At 42.5% G+C, this 16,566-nt stretch overlaps 1 protein-coding gene across 2 annotated transcripts in view; it reads left to right on the top strand.

Moving 5' to 3' along the window:
• The window catches only part of PPFIBP2 (PPFIA binding protein 2), a 364,249-nt gene that overhangs the window by 27,910 nt on the left and 319,773 nt on the right, over window positions 1-16,566 (top strand). The window lies entirely within an intron of this gene.

Genomic DNA, 16,566 nt, shown 5'->3' with positions numbered 1-16,566 from the left:
AGTAAATTATGCGTCCATGTGTCTGTAGCTGCTGACTTTTAATATAAGAACACTTATAGAAAATAATTGATAAACGCATGAGAAACTTACCCAGGGATAAAAGTATGTTCGCAGAAAGAGGGGAGATGTGGGAGCTAAGTTTAGGTGCAGTAAATGCTGAATTGACTAAAGCTGAGTTTTTGCTTGCTTTTCCCACACATGCATTGTTTCATTAAATTATTATAAAACAGTCATGGATAGACACCAAGTCAAAACTTGGTTGGTGCTTACACAAGGCTGAGAACTTTCTCTCTCCACTTCCGAGTGACTTCGCTGGGTGCCTGAGCGGCCAGTCACCAAGCACATCACTCTAAAGAATGAAGATTAGTCACATGAAAACTAGAAATAAGGTTTAGCTTGCTCCAAACCAGATTCAGATCCAAACCCAGTAGTCAGGTCAGCTGTCATTCCTAGACCAGTGAGCTACAGGGCCCACCCCGCAGCTGAAATACACAAAGGAACGGGGATGCTCAACACATCATTGACCTAATACGGCCATGTAGACAAATTAGGTCAATGATGTGTCCAGCATCCCCTCCCCTTTGTAAACTTTAGCTGCAAGGAACCCCAGCTCATTGGCCTAGGAATGACAGCTGACTTCCTGGTTTGGACCTGAACAGGGTTTGGAACACATCTCTAATGAACCACCATACCCAATACCAGGTACTTTCCTTTGCTCCCAGTAGCCTAATGGAGCAACAGTTGTGCAAAACAAAGGAAAGCATGATTTGCTGGTGGGGGACCCATGGAGGGAACCAGTTGCTTTTGTGCTACATGTTAACATTGCTGGTTCTTTTTAAAAGGAACTTATTACTGTTTTGAAGAAAACCTGTAGAGAGAGAAAATGTCGGATGGCATTGCTTAATGTAGATAGGCTTTAGGGGTTTATTTTTAAGTGTTAGGATAGGTGGACTCTTCCTTCGCATCAATGTGCTCCAATTTCACAATGGATTGGATATTTACTTGCATTTTGTAGTACTAATGCACTCAAAAGTGGCTTATTAAATCCAGCTGCAGAAGCTAGGCGCTCCATATTCAATTATAGCAGCAATTAGATATCAAGACTTAGTACACTTTTGTCTGCCGCGAGGACTGCTTCTTCATTGTGTTGGTGTATGCAGATCATTTTCTGTCTGCCCTGCTCTGGTCTATGCATTATGATGTGTTCTTTTGATTGTTTTAGCTTTTTATCTCTCGCAATTTTGAAGGCTGAGGCAAACAATGGGGCTAGAACATTTTATTTGGTATAATTATTATCTTAGCTTTAACAAAATGCTAAAGGCATGTACTGTAATATATACTAATTGGTTCTGTCAATTACATTAGGCAATTTGGAATTTGGTGGCATTCTTATTTTGAGTCAGTGACGTGCTAGGTAGTAAAGCAAACCAAAGAGTGACATCCCAAGGAACTTGTACCTTTACTTTAAAGTGAACCTGTGGTCAGGATATGGAACATATTACCTCTTTGTAACAAGTATGTTTTAAAACAAGCCTCCACTATCCTCTATAGCTGAAGGCACTGTGGAACAATGCATTATAATGTGTTGTGATAATGTGCATTATAAGGTATACCAAAATGCACAATATAATATGTGTTATGGTTTAAATGTCCCCCTATTGTGGACTTTAATTACTGTATTTATTTATTATGGGTGTGAGCATGTAAATATTTTTTGGGTTGATTATTATAGCTATAATATTATTAGCAATAAAAATAGACCCAAATATATATCCACATGTTCGCATTCACAATACATAAATATAAATGCACACAGGAAATCTATAATAAAACTTGAAATAAAAATGAATTATGTTTATTATTATAATGGGCCTAAGTTCTTTAAACTTTGAATGCACTCCCTTTGACACATGTTGTTTGAGCTGGCTACAGCAGGGTGCGCTAGAGAGGTATCATTCTGTGTTTAATAGTCTGGCCAATAGGTAGGCTCGAGGGGCCTGCTAAAGCATACTGGGAGAACTAATATATATCTGGGGCACTTCTTCTGTCTATTCCCTTCTATTCTTTTGCCCTGTGAGGATGTCACTTTGGAAGTTTAGTCTCAGCTAGGCCTTGGACCAAGCTCATAAGAGGGAGCAAGGATCTCCATGCCTGGGAGGGATCCCTGAAAGTGTTGGCTGCTGGAGATAATACTATGAGGTCTAGAGAATTCAAATTGCAACTGTACCCCGTATTTTTAGATGTTGGGAATGATTGGTTAAGTGGGTAGTCATACACAGGAACCTAATGCTGTACTGCTTTGGAAGGTATAGATTGAGATAAAACTAATACCTCAAATGCCAAAGAGCCAAAACTCTGCAATAGTCAAGCTAGTACTGACTGTGAATTTGAAGGTAACCATGAGAGATCTAGAAGTGATTAAGGTCCAGTCTGATGTTTTAGTTCCACAGTATTTTGGGCTTATGTGTGTATGATAACTCTGGACTGGTGGAAAGTGAAAATTGTTGTGATGTATATACTCTAAGGCTTTTCTTTCAAAAAAGCAGATCCATGATTAAAATATAGTGCTGGTGGGCTTCGTCCTGATCCTAGGCTTCTACCTCTATAATAGTGACTAAGGCAGTGCTTACTTAACAGTAGGTTCATGAATGCGTATGGAGGAGAGCCTGGTACAAAGGTTTATCTCACTTCAAGGACTTCTTGAGACATTTAATGATAATGTGCCTTTAGTGCTGTTTGGAGACTCTAGTGTTCATCAGGCCCACTTTGTGCATTCAGTTGTGATTTTATTATGATGACTGCTTAAAACCTGAAGAAGGGGGTGTTTGACATTTATGTAGGAGTAGGACAGAGCCGTAACTAGAACCTTCCGGGCCCCGGTGCAAGAAAACATGAAGTGCCCCCCGGACCCCTGGCTGGGGCCCTTCCATTTAAGCCTGGGGCTCTTCCCACTGATCCTGGGGCCTTTTACTCTTGTTGCAGGGCCTTTTATTACGGTTCCGCAGCGGGAACCTTTCACAAGTTCTGCAGTGGGCCACCTTCCTGCCATCTTAGGGCCTCCCCATGGTGGTGGAATGCCAGGGCCCGGTCACAAGTGTGACCTTTGCGATCCTGGAAGTTCATCCATTGGTGTCAGTAGTTTATTTTTTTTTTTTTGGTATTTTAATTATATTATTTTTTATCATTTTACTTTATTTTTTTACAATGTCACTGACTATGACTCTGTCCATTCAGAAAAGGAAGTAGCTGGTAAATTACATATTTACCGACCCCTTCCTGGTTCTCTATTGTGACACATCCCCTGCAGAAGGCGGCAGGAGAGGGGAGGGAGCACAGTGGGGGAGGGGGGGGGGGTCCAGGGATAGCACACAGGGGCCCAAAGACAGCAGAACACAAGTGAACTGGATAGGAGTAGCAGGGGCAGCATACAAAGGAACCAATCTCCTCCATTTTCCTCCTGCAGCTATAGGAGGAAAAAGGAGGACAGTGATTTCTCTACATGCTGCCCCCGCTGCCCCACCTATCCAGGTGTACAGGGGAGCCGCACAGGCCCCTGGAGCACGGGGCGCGGTTGCAATTGCAACCGGGCCCCATGCAACCCCTGTAGTTACGCCCCTGATGTAGGATATTTTATATCACTATAGGGGGAGGCGTTTTACATTAAAATGCATTGGTTGTATTTGAAGCTCTTATTCATTAAACTTTTCAAAAAGTCCTCTAAGTGAGATGAACTTTTGTACCTGGTGCTTTTGGGGATGAACTGATCCATGCCTCACCCACCTTCTTATATTGCCATATGCAATAAATTTGTCTTGTGTTTTAAAACTTACTAATGTAACTGGGCCCATTTCTGTACACCCTAAACAAAGAACCACGCCTAAAATGAATGTTTCTAAATTATAGGGAACCTAGGAGGTTAATATTGATATACAGGATTTATTTAGCACCAACAGTTTGCGCAGTGCTTTACAATGTAGAGGGGGGACAGTATAATTACAATACAGTTGAATACAGAAGGGACAGGAGGGCCCTGCTCATGGGGCTTACAGCAGAAGGGTCAAAAAATATGAGTATGGAGTACTGGCCATTAGTTTTAGCAGTTAGTAGGTCGTTGGTGAGTTTGAATAGGGCAGTTTTAATTGAATGTTGTGGGAGGAAGCCAGACTGGTAATGTAGCTGTTTGTAAGTAGGTGCTTATGTGACACCATTAAATGTATTCTTGCTGTTGAATTATTTGCACTATCTAGCTAGGTAGTTAGTCTGGGCTGCCCAGGATGGAAAGGGGTTATTGGTATCTGAACTCTTTCCTGGATTTTCTTGGGTCCTGCAAAAAATACTGCTACTTTATTTGGCTTTCCCCCATATTGCCCTAAGTGTGGTAGTCAGGGGCAGGACAAGGGGTGGGCAAGAGGATCAGCTGCCTCAGGAGCAGAGAAGCAAGGGAGCAAAGTTCAGGGATCCTCAAACTACGGCCCTCCAGCTGTTGCAGAACTACACATCCCATGAGGCATTGTAAAACTCTGACATTCACAGACATGACTAGGCATGATGGGAATTGTAGTTCCTGAACAGCTGGAGGGCCGTAGTTTGAAGACCCCTAGTATAGATGGTAGTACACCCATTCTGTGGCATGTACTAACAGTGGGGGGAGAGAGAGCAGCAATTTTGCAACCTTGCCCTGGGCGTTGGACGACCCTGTCCTGGTACTGGGGGTAGGCCATCAAAGAGTCTTCGCAAGGGGAAGAGTGCTGCAAATAGTTCTGTGTACTTTATAAATCACTGTATTGCACGGAGATGCCAAATAAACCCCCAGAAATACATCATCTAACATTTGCATTGCCCATGTTACCTTTGTTGGGATTTCAGAACACCATTACAAGAGTTGACGTGCAGCAGAACAAAAGAAGACTCGTTAGACATCTGTTTTATAAAGTGCCAGGAGTGTCTGGAAGTAAGAATTACTAGAATGGTATGCAGAATTTAAACTACCCGCACCGGCTTTAAGGAGTGCACAGTCACCTGAGAAATCAGCCGCCCCTAACTCAGCCCGCAAGAAAGACAGACAAAACAGACAACGCGGCAATAACTCCGGTTTTTCTTCCCCCAAATCAAAGCAGTCCAGATTCAGGGAGGACCCGGATGATCTTTGATTTCTATGTAAAACCTTTACCTCAGGCTGACGTTCTGGATATTTCCACTATGTCGCCTTTCTTTGTAGATCTCCTCAGACGCCTCTGAGAAGCTTACTGTGACCATTTACCAAGATGACACGTGTATTCCAAAGAGGCACTAAACTCGGTACAATACAGACAGACAAGATGATCTCTATGCCCCTTCTGGAAGAAACTTTTGGGTAAACCGACATGGAATAGACTACTTTCCCTGCTGAAAGACTGGAACTCATTTACCATCAAAAGAGCTCATATTGCTGACTGAGCCATGAACCAGCAATCACAGGTTTGCAAGTCTATCCCCAAAGGAGAAATGACTCACATAGGATCGTTTTACCCATTGATTATATGCACCCTCTCATAGTTGTCCCACGACGTTAAGACGGAACTTTACTGTCTTTTTGGACCTGCTTTATATGAGAGGGATGTCTAACACAATGAGTAACAGACTGTATAATGATCCTGCTCTGCATACTAGGTATCTGACGGTTACCCACATATATGCCTTCAAAGGAAAAAGGGACTCTCATAGAAGAATACTACCCATTGACCAGGTGCATTCCCTCATAGTTGTCCTATACTGTTGGGATGGAACTTATTGTCCTCCTGGACCCCTTTTTTTTCTTTTTTTTTTTTTTTTTTTTTTTTTTTTTTTTTTTAATATGAGGAGAATGGCCAGTCAAGGGAGTAACAGATCCCATAATGTGCTTGTTCTGTCTGTTATATTTCTAAATGTTACTATATTTTTCCCACAATGTTCACTTTAATCTGTAGGCACAAACGAATCCGTACTTGTTAATGGTTTATATGTCTTCTCCACATGCACAACGGAATGCTAAGTGCCTTTATATTTCAATGTTTTGCGGCCGTGGGCGGGATGTTGTCCCGTGTTTAATGTGGATATATCTAGTGTAAGTTAATCAGTTTATATCAAGAGGTCTTTGGGTGTGTACGGTAGCCCATTTAGGGTGCGGTGTACACCTGGGACCATACACAAACTAGAAAATATATCTACCCTGCTACTGACACCTCCCACCAACCCCCTCACCCTAGTGGTTTAAACTGTTTAACCATTGACACAAGTTGTCAAAGGTTGTGTTAATCTATTTCCTTGACTTTTTAAGTCAAAACCCTTACAACCTAATTCCCTTTACCTCCCCCCCATCCTCTAAAGTTCCCACACCCAACGACCCTCCATTCCCCTCTTCTCTTCCTCTTTTTCACCCATTTCTATCCCATTCCATCTCTTTCTTTCATCACCGCTTCCTTCCCCCTCCCACACAACCTCATCTACCTGTTCACACTTCTTCTAACACCATGGCTTACTCCACATCTCTGGGCAGTGAACCTTTACTAGTCTCACATAATATCAGAGGTATGAACACTCCAGAGAAGAGGTCGCAAGTCCTCACTGAGCTTAAGAAGATCCGACCTAAAATAGTGTTTCTACAAGAAACGCACTTTAAATCGCACTACATTCCTACCTTAAAAAACAGCTATTTTGTCAAATCTTTTCATGCCACGAATCCCTTAGCCAAGACCAAAGGGGTCTCGATCCTAATAAGCAAAGATGCAAATTTTTCGGTAACAGAACAAATGGCAGACCCAGAAGGTCGTTTCTTATTTCTGAAGGGCACTTGGGCAGGCAAGCCGGTAACGCTTGCAAATGTATATTTTCCTAACAAATCTCATATTTCCTTTTGTAATAGGTTAATGGACGAGCTGAAGGGTTTTGCCTCGGGTTGTGTGATACTGGGCGGGGATTTTAATGTCCCGTTGAATCCCCTCCAGGACACCTCGAATGGCAAAACAGCAATCGCTTATGGAGTTCTCAAAAGAATCAAGCAGGCATTAAGATCACTTCTGCTGGTGGACATTTGGAGATTACTACATCCCTCAGGTAGAGACTTTACTTGTTTTTCCCCCCCACATAACAAATACTCACGTATCGATTATATTTTTGTTACACAGAAAGACCTCCCTGCTGCGACAGAAGCCCATATAGGTATTCAATCTCTTTCAGACCACGCACCCATTTCATTGCACATGAATCTAGAGGAGAGGCAGGAGAAGGTCTTTAATTGGAGGCTTAATCCAGCACTACTCTTAGATTCAGAGATCTTTTCAGATATCTCAAACACAATTAAAATGTTCTTTGAGACAAACCCACCAGAATTAACCTCACACATTTTAAACTGGGAAGCGCACAAATGCGTAGTAAGGGGAGCACTGATAAAATGGGGAGCCAGGAAAAAAAGAGAAAAACTGAAAAAAATTGCAGAACTGTCCTCCACCATAAACGATCTCGAAAACGCACATAAACAATCACTCGCTTCAATAAATATGGTGAAATTGAATGACGCAAGGAGGGAACTTCGTGACCTTCTTGACGCAGATTACAAACGGGCCCTTTTCTTCAGGAAAAGAGTATACTACGAAAAGGGAGATAAAAGCGGCAAATTACTTGCTAAAGCGTTGAAAGAGGCTAAAATGGTGGAGAACATCTTTGGCATTAAAAACAAGAAAGATGAAGTAGTACATGACACCAAATCCATCGCGGACGTGTTTCAAGAATATTACACTAAGTTATATAATCTACCGGCTCAACACAAACCCTCCCATATATCTCACGATAAGACAAACGCCATTAAAGACTTCCTTTCAAATAGTAAGATGCCCCACCTATCCGCTTCCGAAACCCAATTACTTGAAAGACCCATAGAATCTCAAGAACTATTAGCGGCTATTAAAAGTCTAAAAGCAGGGAAGAGCCCAGGTCCGGACGGACTGACGTCTCAATACTTCAAATCTTTTAAAGAACTACTAATGGTCCCTCTATGCGACACTTTCAACTCTCTTTCCAAAAGTCAGGACATCCCTCCCTCCTTCCTCGAGGCCCACATAGCTGTAATCCCCAAGAAGGACAAAGATACATCAGACTGCTCTAACTATAGGCCAATATCGTTGCTAAACAACGATATTAAATTGTTTGCAAAAATTCTGGCCAATAGGCTACGTCCCTTACTTACGAAATTAATAGGCCCAGAACAGGTGGGCTTCATGCCGGGCAGAGAGGCGAGGGATAATATATCCAAGGCGCTCAATCTAATATATAGTGCTAAGCGGGGACGTGTCGAAGGCCTTCTCCTCTCGACGGATGCGGAGAAGGCCTTTGACCGGGTTTCATGGGACTACATGTTCTCGGTATGCTCACATGTTGGACTAGGCCCGACGATGCTCAGCAGAATTTCCTCCTTATACCATCACCCCACCGCCAAGATCAAAATAAATGGATCTCTATCAAAAGATATTCACATCAAAAATGGCACAAGACAGGGATGCCCCCTATCCCCACTCCTTTTCATTCTATCACTAGAACCCCTGATCAGAACAGTTAACCTTAATAATTCCATCCGAGGTTTCCATTTAAACGACAGAGAATACAAGGTCGCTGCATACGCAGACGACCTCCTGTTTTTTCTGACCAGCCCCCATATATCTATTCCAAATTTGTTACTAGACTTTAAAACATTTACGTTCCTTTCCAACTTCAAGATAAATCATACCAAATCCGAAGCCATGAATATATCCCTGCCAACCAGAGTCAAAAATAGAGCACAGAAAAATAGCTCGTTCCGATGGGTACAAGATTCCCTCAAATATCTGGGCATCTGGCTGACCCCTCAATGGAATGACCTATACAAACAAAACTACATTCCACTACTAAACAAGATTGACTCAGATCTCAAAAGATGGAACACGAACAATTTCTCTTGGTTTGGAAGGGCGGCCATTATAAAAATGGTAATCCTACCAAGACTTTTATACTGCATGAGCGCCCTCCCAATCAAACTTCCTCTCCTTTTCTTCAAAAAATTGCAACAACTCCAGAGATCCTTCGTGTGGGCAGGCAAAAAACCTAGGATTAAATTCCAACTTATTACCCGCTCAAAGAACTTCGGTGGCATGGGCCTACCGGACTTCAGGAGATACTACTATGCTATCATAATTGGTAGGGTAATAGACTGGAACTGTCACGCCAATGACAAGGACTGGGTCAACCTGGAACAATCACATACAGATACGCCACTTAGCCTCGCTCCTTGGATTGCCAATTCCTCCTATCCAAGTAAACTAACGGAATACCCACTTATATCTAACACCTTGGAAATCTTTCACAAACTGGCGGTACGCTTTGACCTTGCCAGTATCCCGGGTCCCCTGACCCCGATCTTTAATAATCCAGACTTTCCGCCCGGTTTGCTCTCTCACTTGACACTTAAAACGACAAACAACAAACCCCTACGTATTGCACAATGTCTTAAAGACTCAAAGATTATTACCAAATCTGAGTTACAAATTGTTTGCAACAATACCAAAATCCCATTTTGGACTTATTTACAAATACATGACTTTCTTACTAAACATAAGAAAAAATCTCAATTCTCACATGAACTCACCGACATCGAAAAAATTTGCTTGTCAGGCAAACCTACAAGAAAGACCACATCTCTAGCCTACTCTTGGCTACAGGCTAAACATGATGACACCTTAGACAACTTTAAGAAGCGATGGGAATCAGAGCTAAACTTAACAATCTCTGAGGATCAGTGGAGCACAGCTTGCGCTCTGGCACACAAATGCTCCATTAGCACAAAAATGCAAGAATCATCTTATAAGCTACTTACGCACTGGTACGCCACACCAGACAAGCTTCAGAAATGGTTCCCGCAGACAAGTGATAGATGCTGGAGGTGTGGTCAAGAAAAGGGAACATTACTACACATTTGGTGGACTTGCCCCTTAATAACCACATTTTGGTCGCAAGTCTGCAACCTCATACAAGAGATCTCAGGTGCTCAGACACATAATGACCCAGCCCGTTGCCTTATTAATGTACACTCTCACTCTATCACGCAATATAGGAACACTCTGACAAGACACCTGTTAAATGCCGCGAAAATACTCATACCGAGGAAGTGGAGATCACAGGATGTACCCACTATAAAAGACTGGCTAGTTGAAATTGGGAGAGTTTACGAAATGGAAAAAACACTGACAATGTCAGATGACAGACTTGCTAAATTCAGGAACATCTGGGCCAATTGGCAATTGTTCACCCTCTCTGATCATTATGCGGAGTGGATGCCTGCTTGATCCTTGATCAATGGATTTATGATACGTAATTCATGACTCCTTGCCTATATTCTTTGAAATGCTCATTGTATGCACTGAACTCCTAATGTTGTCTTGCGGTAAAATGCCACTAATATCCTGAGTTGCACCCACAGAAGTTACCGATTGTACTAAACAAATTTTGTTATATTACGTCATAAACTATTGGTTTTGCTACCTTTTTCATTTCCCCTTCCCCTTCACCCTCACCCCCCCCTTTTTTCCCTTCTATCCACCCCCCCCCCTACAAACTCTAATCCTAATTATTCCTCTTTATTTTGTTTTCTTCAATGCTTAAATTACTGAATTAAACTTTATGGAAACGTTTTTGGTGACGTTATGACCTCACCGGTCAAAGTAACGGGTGATGTTTACATTTAACTAATTTACGCTATTGTGAGTTATCATATGACTAACTGTTCTTAATTTACTATTGCTGTAAAATCTTTATCCATTGTAATGTTTTACAATACGCATGTTCACCATTTCATATGTCTTTCTTTGACAGAAAGACCACAAAGTTTTTGTTATTGTATTCTTTGTTCTTTCTCAATAAAACCAAACTGTTTAAAAAAAAAAAAAAAAAAAGAATTACTGTCTTGTCACTGAAGTCAGGACCAATAATTAGAAGGAAGCAGATTGTGGCAGTATTTGGAATGCAGGTAGGTCAGACAGTACATTGAGGTCAGTGTGGAAGACGTGTTTGCTGGAAACAGTCAGGATGGTATTCAGTGTCTGTTCATCATGAGAAGCTGTACAGGACATGGTCTGCAAGTCATCCCCTGACAAGAGATTTATGGCATGTGACATAATGGGTGTATCTCACAAATTATTTGTAACCTCTGTGTCAGCTGCCTCTTAGTATTCATCTCTGCTTGATCGGTCTAATACCAAAACATGCAGTCATTACCACAGTTCCTGGAAATGATTACAGCCATCCAAAGCCGAGGGTCTTGGGCCTCTGCTGGACATAGCTGTTGGTACCAATAAATAAATACCTGGACTGGTTTAAATAAAAAGGCATTATAATTATGAATTGTAAACATTAGTGGTTACTGGACTGGTGGTGTAGATAATGGCTCTATCCTAATTGCTCATTACCTTTCATATAAATAAAACAGAGTTCTGAAATTTACATGGTCTACAGCTATTAGGAATTTAACAATCAGTTGAAGGTAGGATTGCACCAAAACCATTTTTTTAACGGCGAGTAGGAGTGCCAATACTTTCTGACAAGTACACACTGATACCAATTACTGATACTTTGCTGTGCGATTTGCATCAATACAAAAATAAATTGGCGCAAATTGCACTGCAAAGACTCGCATGCGATTTGAACAGGAATGCGGTGCGATTCCTGTCCGAACGCATGCGATGCCTGTCCAAAACGCATGCGATTTCCCCCACTGCTCCTGTGTATAGAAAGAAAAAAGCCGCATCTAGTGGCCAGTTTAAAAAGTGTTAGAACTCACAGTATATATCTGGCCACATGCAAAATAATCTACATAGGTGTCCGCTCCGCTGATAATAGCAAATCAGGGCCGCTGGAGGTGCTCACAGGGCTGGAAGAGAAGTTCCGTGACCCCGTGGGTATTGCCCCATACACACGTGCAGATTATCTGCAGACTTTTGTCTGCAGACTTACCTTTTCTATGTAGTACAAGGGCCTGCCGGATTGCATACAAATTGAAAATGTTTAGGTTTGACCTCATATTATATGGTTTTGGTAAGTCTGCAGACAAAAGTCTGCAGATAATCTGCATGTGTGTATGGGGCATATAGGGACAAAAGTGATGTCAGTTTTGGGGGGGGACTGCCTCTACATCTTCTACAGCCCTGTGAGCACCTACAGCGTCCCTGATTTGCTATCAACAGCGGACTTGGACAGCTATGTAGATTATTTTGCATGTGGCCAGATATAAACTGCCCACTAGATAGCACATTTCCCTTTCTATACACACACAGGAGCAGGGGGGTAATCGCATGCAATTCGGACAGCAATCGCACTGCCTTCCTTTTCAAATCACATGCAATTCTTTGCAGTGCGTTTTACACACATTCATTTTGTATTGACGCAAATCGCACTTGTAAAGTATTCGTTTTGGTACCGGGAGCATAATGGGCAAGCAGCAATACTCTTACAAATGCTTGGTATCGGCACCAATATAGTTATCGGGGCATCTCTAGTTGAAGGGCTCATGTACATGGGCACTGTTTACCCGTGTTTGAAATACATCTGAAACATAGGTCAGTTAGATTCCTAGTGGTATAGTGTGGAAAACAGTTGTGGGATTGTGTTTCACCTGCTTTGCATTTCATTGCATTTCTCTGGAGGCAGCAGGTCCTTAAGGAGATGTATTTGCTTTGCAGGCAAAGCAGGTCATAAAATTGATATTGCACTAAAGCCAGCCATAGATGGTGTGATTTTGTTTCCTGCAACCATGGGTGGCATGGAGAGCTGTCCCAGCTATAGCCTCCAGCAATAATCACATTAAAAATCTGACATGCTGGTTGTACCCAAGTTGATCAGTGGATTAACCTGGGCACAATCAGCCTGCCAATACATGGCTTGAATCTTGGCCGATTCAGCAGGGATGCAAACTATCTATGGCCGGTTTTATCTCTCCTGGGATCCAGCCCTGGGTCTCCTCTCCAGTATGTGGCCATTGGCACTTCTTTATTTTCAAAAAAGAAATATGAGAAAGTCAAACAGTTCCAGAGCAGTTAAACCATACCTCCCAACTGTCCCTGATTTGGAGGGACTGTCCCTGGTTTGGAACAAAGTCCCTCTGTCCCTCTTTCCCCCTCATGTGTCCCTCATTTTTGTCTGATCTATATAGTTGTATGTAAAATGCTCTATTTATCTTTCAAAAAGTGTTTCCCAGTTCTAAACCTTTCATCCAATTTCCAAATTGCTGCATTTGTAAAATTCAAGAGCCAATTATGAAGAGCGTCTGCAAACGCTTGATTTATTCTCCCTGGAGAAGAGACGCTTGAGGGGGGACATGATAGCAATTTTTAAATATCTCAATGGGGATCTCAGCTTAGAAAAAAAGCTGTTCAGTCGAAGGGATTGCATGAGGACTCGGGGGCATACAATGCGATTAGAGGAGAAGCGTTTTTATCTAAGGCAGCGTGGGGGGTTCTTTACTGTTAGGGCTACAAGATTGTGGAATTCTCTACCACAAGAGGTGGTTTCTGCGGGTAGTATGGTGGCTTTCAAAAGACTATTAGACTTACATCTCAAGGATCAGAACATTCAGGGCTATGTGAGATGATTACAGCCACACACACCTACACAGGTAGAACTGGATGGACTATTGTCTTTATTCAACCTCACCTACTATGTAACTATGTAATATAAAGGAATAGTAGTGGTAAGAAAAAGAGCACTTGTGGCTTAATTACCTTTTTTTTGTATAATTCCCCTTTAAGGGGGCGTGGCAGGGGGTGTGTCCTACACCTACATACCTTTGCTAATAGGTGTCCCTCATTCCCATCTCCAAAAGTTGGGAGGTATGATTAAACTGTGTTACAAAACATATACATCACAGGGATATGGAGTTAACCAGACCATAAAATATAGAAGATATATCCATATACTGTAAAGCCAAAAGTCACAGACATCAAGAATGCACAATATTCCAGAAAGGGTAAAACCGGAGAATATATAACTAGCCAGGTCTACCACTAAACCCCCCCCCCCCCCCCCAATAATCATGCTTGCAAATACCAGGTCATAAACCCTGTATGCAAATCATGCAAATCATGGTGCCTAAATGTTCTCAAATATGTGAGGACAGTCTCTATGCTGAAAGATATATCCGCAACCGTAGGAGGTACATTTGATATCCAATGATGTAAAAAAGTTTATGGGCTTGGAACAATGCTCTAGAAATAGCTTCTCTAGTAAATTTCTGTACCAATAAATTGTCTAAGATACCCAGTTAGCATTGCTTTGGATCTACCTGGATATCAGATTAAAAAACCTTGTTCAAGGTATGGCACTTCTGAGCATCAACTGAGGCATTGGCGCCAAGGCAAATCAGGAAACAGCTCTCCTGATTGGCAGCGCCCTAAACTGCAAAACTATATATAGCATGGTGTTAGAGTAGCACAGCGCTATTCTTCAGTTGAGTCCCCGGCTTTCTTCCACGTGCGATACCCTTGTGCTTTCTGCATCTGCCTCCAGCCTCTGGGTGCTCCGTGCCTCCAGCATGCTCCTAGTCCACATGTCTTCTGGTGACCAGTGTGCCCAGTGACTCCCAAGTGCGCTTCCAAGTAACAGAGCAGTTAGTGATTCCAAGTGTGCCCACGTTTCATCAAGTGACTTCAATGTGCTCTGTGCACCCCATATCATTCAATGAATTCATGTGCACATCTGTCCCCAAATGGACCCTGTGCCTCCAGTGCACTCCCATGTATTTCTGATACACCTGTGCCTCCATGCAGCCTCAGGTACTCTCCTGTACCCAGGGATGTCTTTAAGGCAGGGAAAAAAGGGCAGCTGCCCTGGGCCCCATTGTTGTGGGGTCCAAAGCAACTCCCTCATACTTCCCAACTATCCCGATTTAAATTCCCTTATCCCTTGACGTTTTGGTGGTCATTATAAAATCCCCATTACATTGGTGGTCAGTGTAGAATCCTCCACTATATACTTGCCAAAGATTTCCAGCTTTGCTCTACATGATTCAGAATTTGACACAATGTACTGCCTCTTAACCAATCCCATTCCCCAACCACTGCAATTGATCCAATCAACCCCCAGCATTGCCACTGATCACATCCTTCCCTCCCCCAGCACTGCCACTGATTCCTGGAGTCCTAGGATACCTAGGAGTTTTCTGTCTATTGATGAGTCCCCTCACCTCCCCAGTCTATGGTGTGCAGACAGTGAGGTGATGATGTGCTGTAACCTCTAGCAACCAATCAGTAAGCAGTAATGATGTGCACTAACCTCTTTCAACCAACTAGTGAGTGGTAAGGAAGTGCAGTAACCTCTAGCAACCAATTGGTAAGCAGTAATAATGTGCAGTAACCTCTAGCAACCAATCAGTAAGCAGTAATAATGTGCAGTAACCTCTGGCAACAAATTAGTGAGTGTTAAGGATGCCCAGTAACTTCTAGTGACCAATCAGTGAGCAGTATTGATGTACAATAATCTCTAGCAACCAATCAACAAGCAGAAGTCATGTGCTGTAACCTCCAGCAAATAATCAGTGAACCGTAGTGTGTGCTGTAACCTCTAGCAGCCAGTCAGTGAGTGGTAATGATATGCTGTACACTCTGGCAACCAATCGCAATCGCTGCCTGATCGGATTCAGTAAACTGATTTTGAGTCTAACTGCTATTTATTGTATGTCTCAAAGCAGGTTGATATTGAAATTGCATGGGGGGCCCAAGAAAATGTTTGCCCAGTGCCCAATAAATATATATACGGCCCTGCCTGACCTGTACCTCTTGTCCTGTCTCTTTCTCTATGGATTTGAACCTCTGTCCATGACATTTGGTTTGGGAGGCATTCACATGTCCGTAGACCTTCCACATTTCCCACGAGTTTGCGTGGAGGAATGCAACGATTGGCTGGGATGGATATCTGTTTGATCATTCTTTTACGTGTTGGCAGTACTGCATATGTTTTGTTTTGCCCTGACATACACTATAGAATTATTGCCTTGTTACCCATATCCGTGCATCCTATATATCAGGGATCCTCAAACTACGGCCCTCCAGCTGTTGTGGAACTACACATCCCATGAGGCATTGTAAAACTCTGACATTCACAGACATGACTAGGCATGATGGGAATTGTAGTTCCCGAACAACTGGAGGGCCATAGTTTGAAGACCCCTGCTATATATGGTCCTCTGATGAACGTTAGGAGAATCAATAAATGGAACAGCAAGTTGCTATAACCTGCCTGGCTTTAATTATAATTTTCTGTGCTTCCTAAAGCTCGGGAATCCCAAATATTGACTGGATAAACAAGTATGGTGCTCATATGAAATCACATGATAGTTTATATCCTGGACTTAAGTCACCTTCTCGTATTTCTCTCCACATCCCCCATAAATATCTGTTTGCTGCACGCAGTAAGGTTGGTAGTAGTGATGGCTATTCGTGGATATCCGTTCCTGAAATAAACCCAGCCTCAAATGTCTTCATTCACAGATCTGGTCTTTATATAACAAAATTGAAATCAGTTCGGATGTTTGCATGG

Source organism: Pelophylax lessonae (assembly GCF_965119305.1).
Source record: "Pelophylax lessonae genome assembly, chromosome: 10".
NCBI lineage: Eukaryota > Metazoa > Chordata > Amphibia > Anura > Ranidae > Pelophylax > Pelophylax lessonae.
The sequence above is the reverse complement of the archived record's forward strand: the minus strand, read 5'-3'. Positions and strand labels throughout refer to the sequence as shown.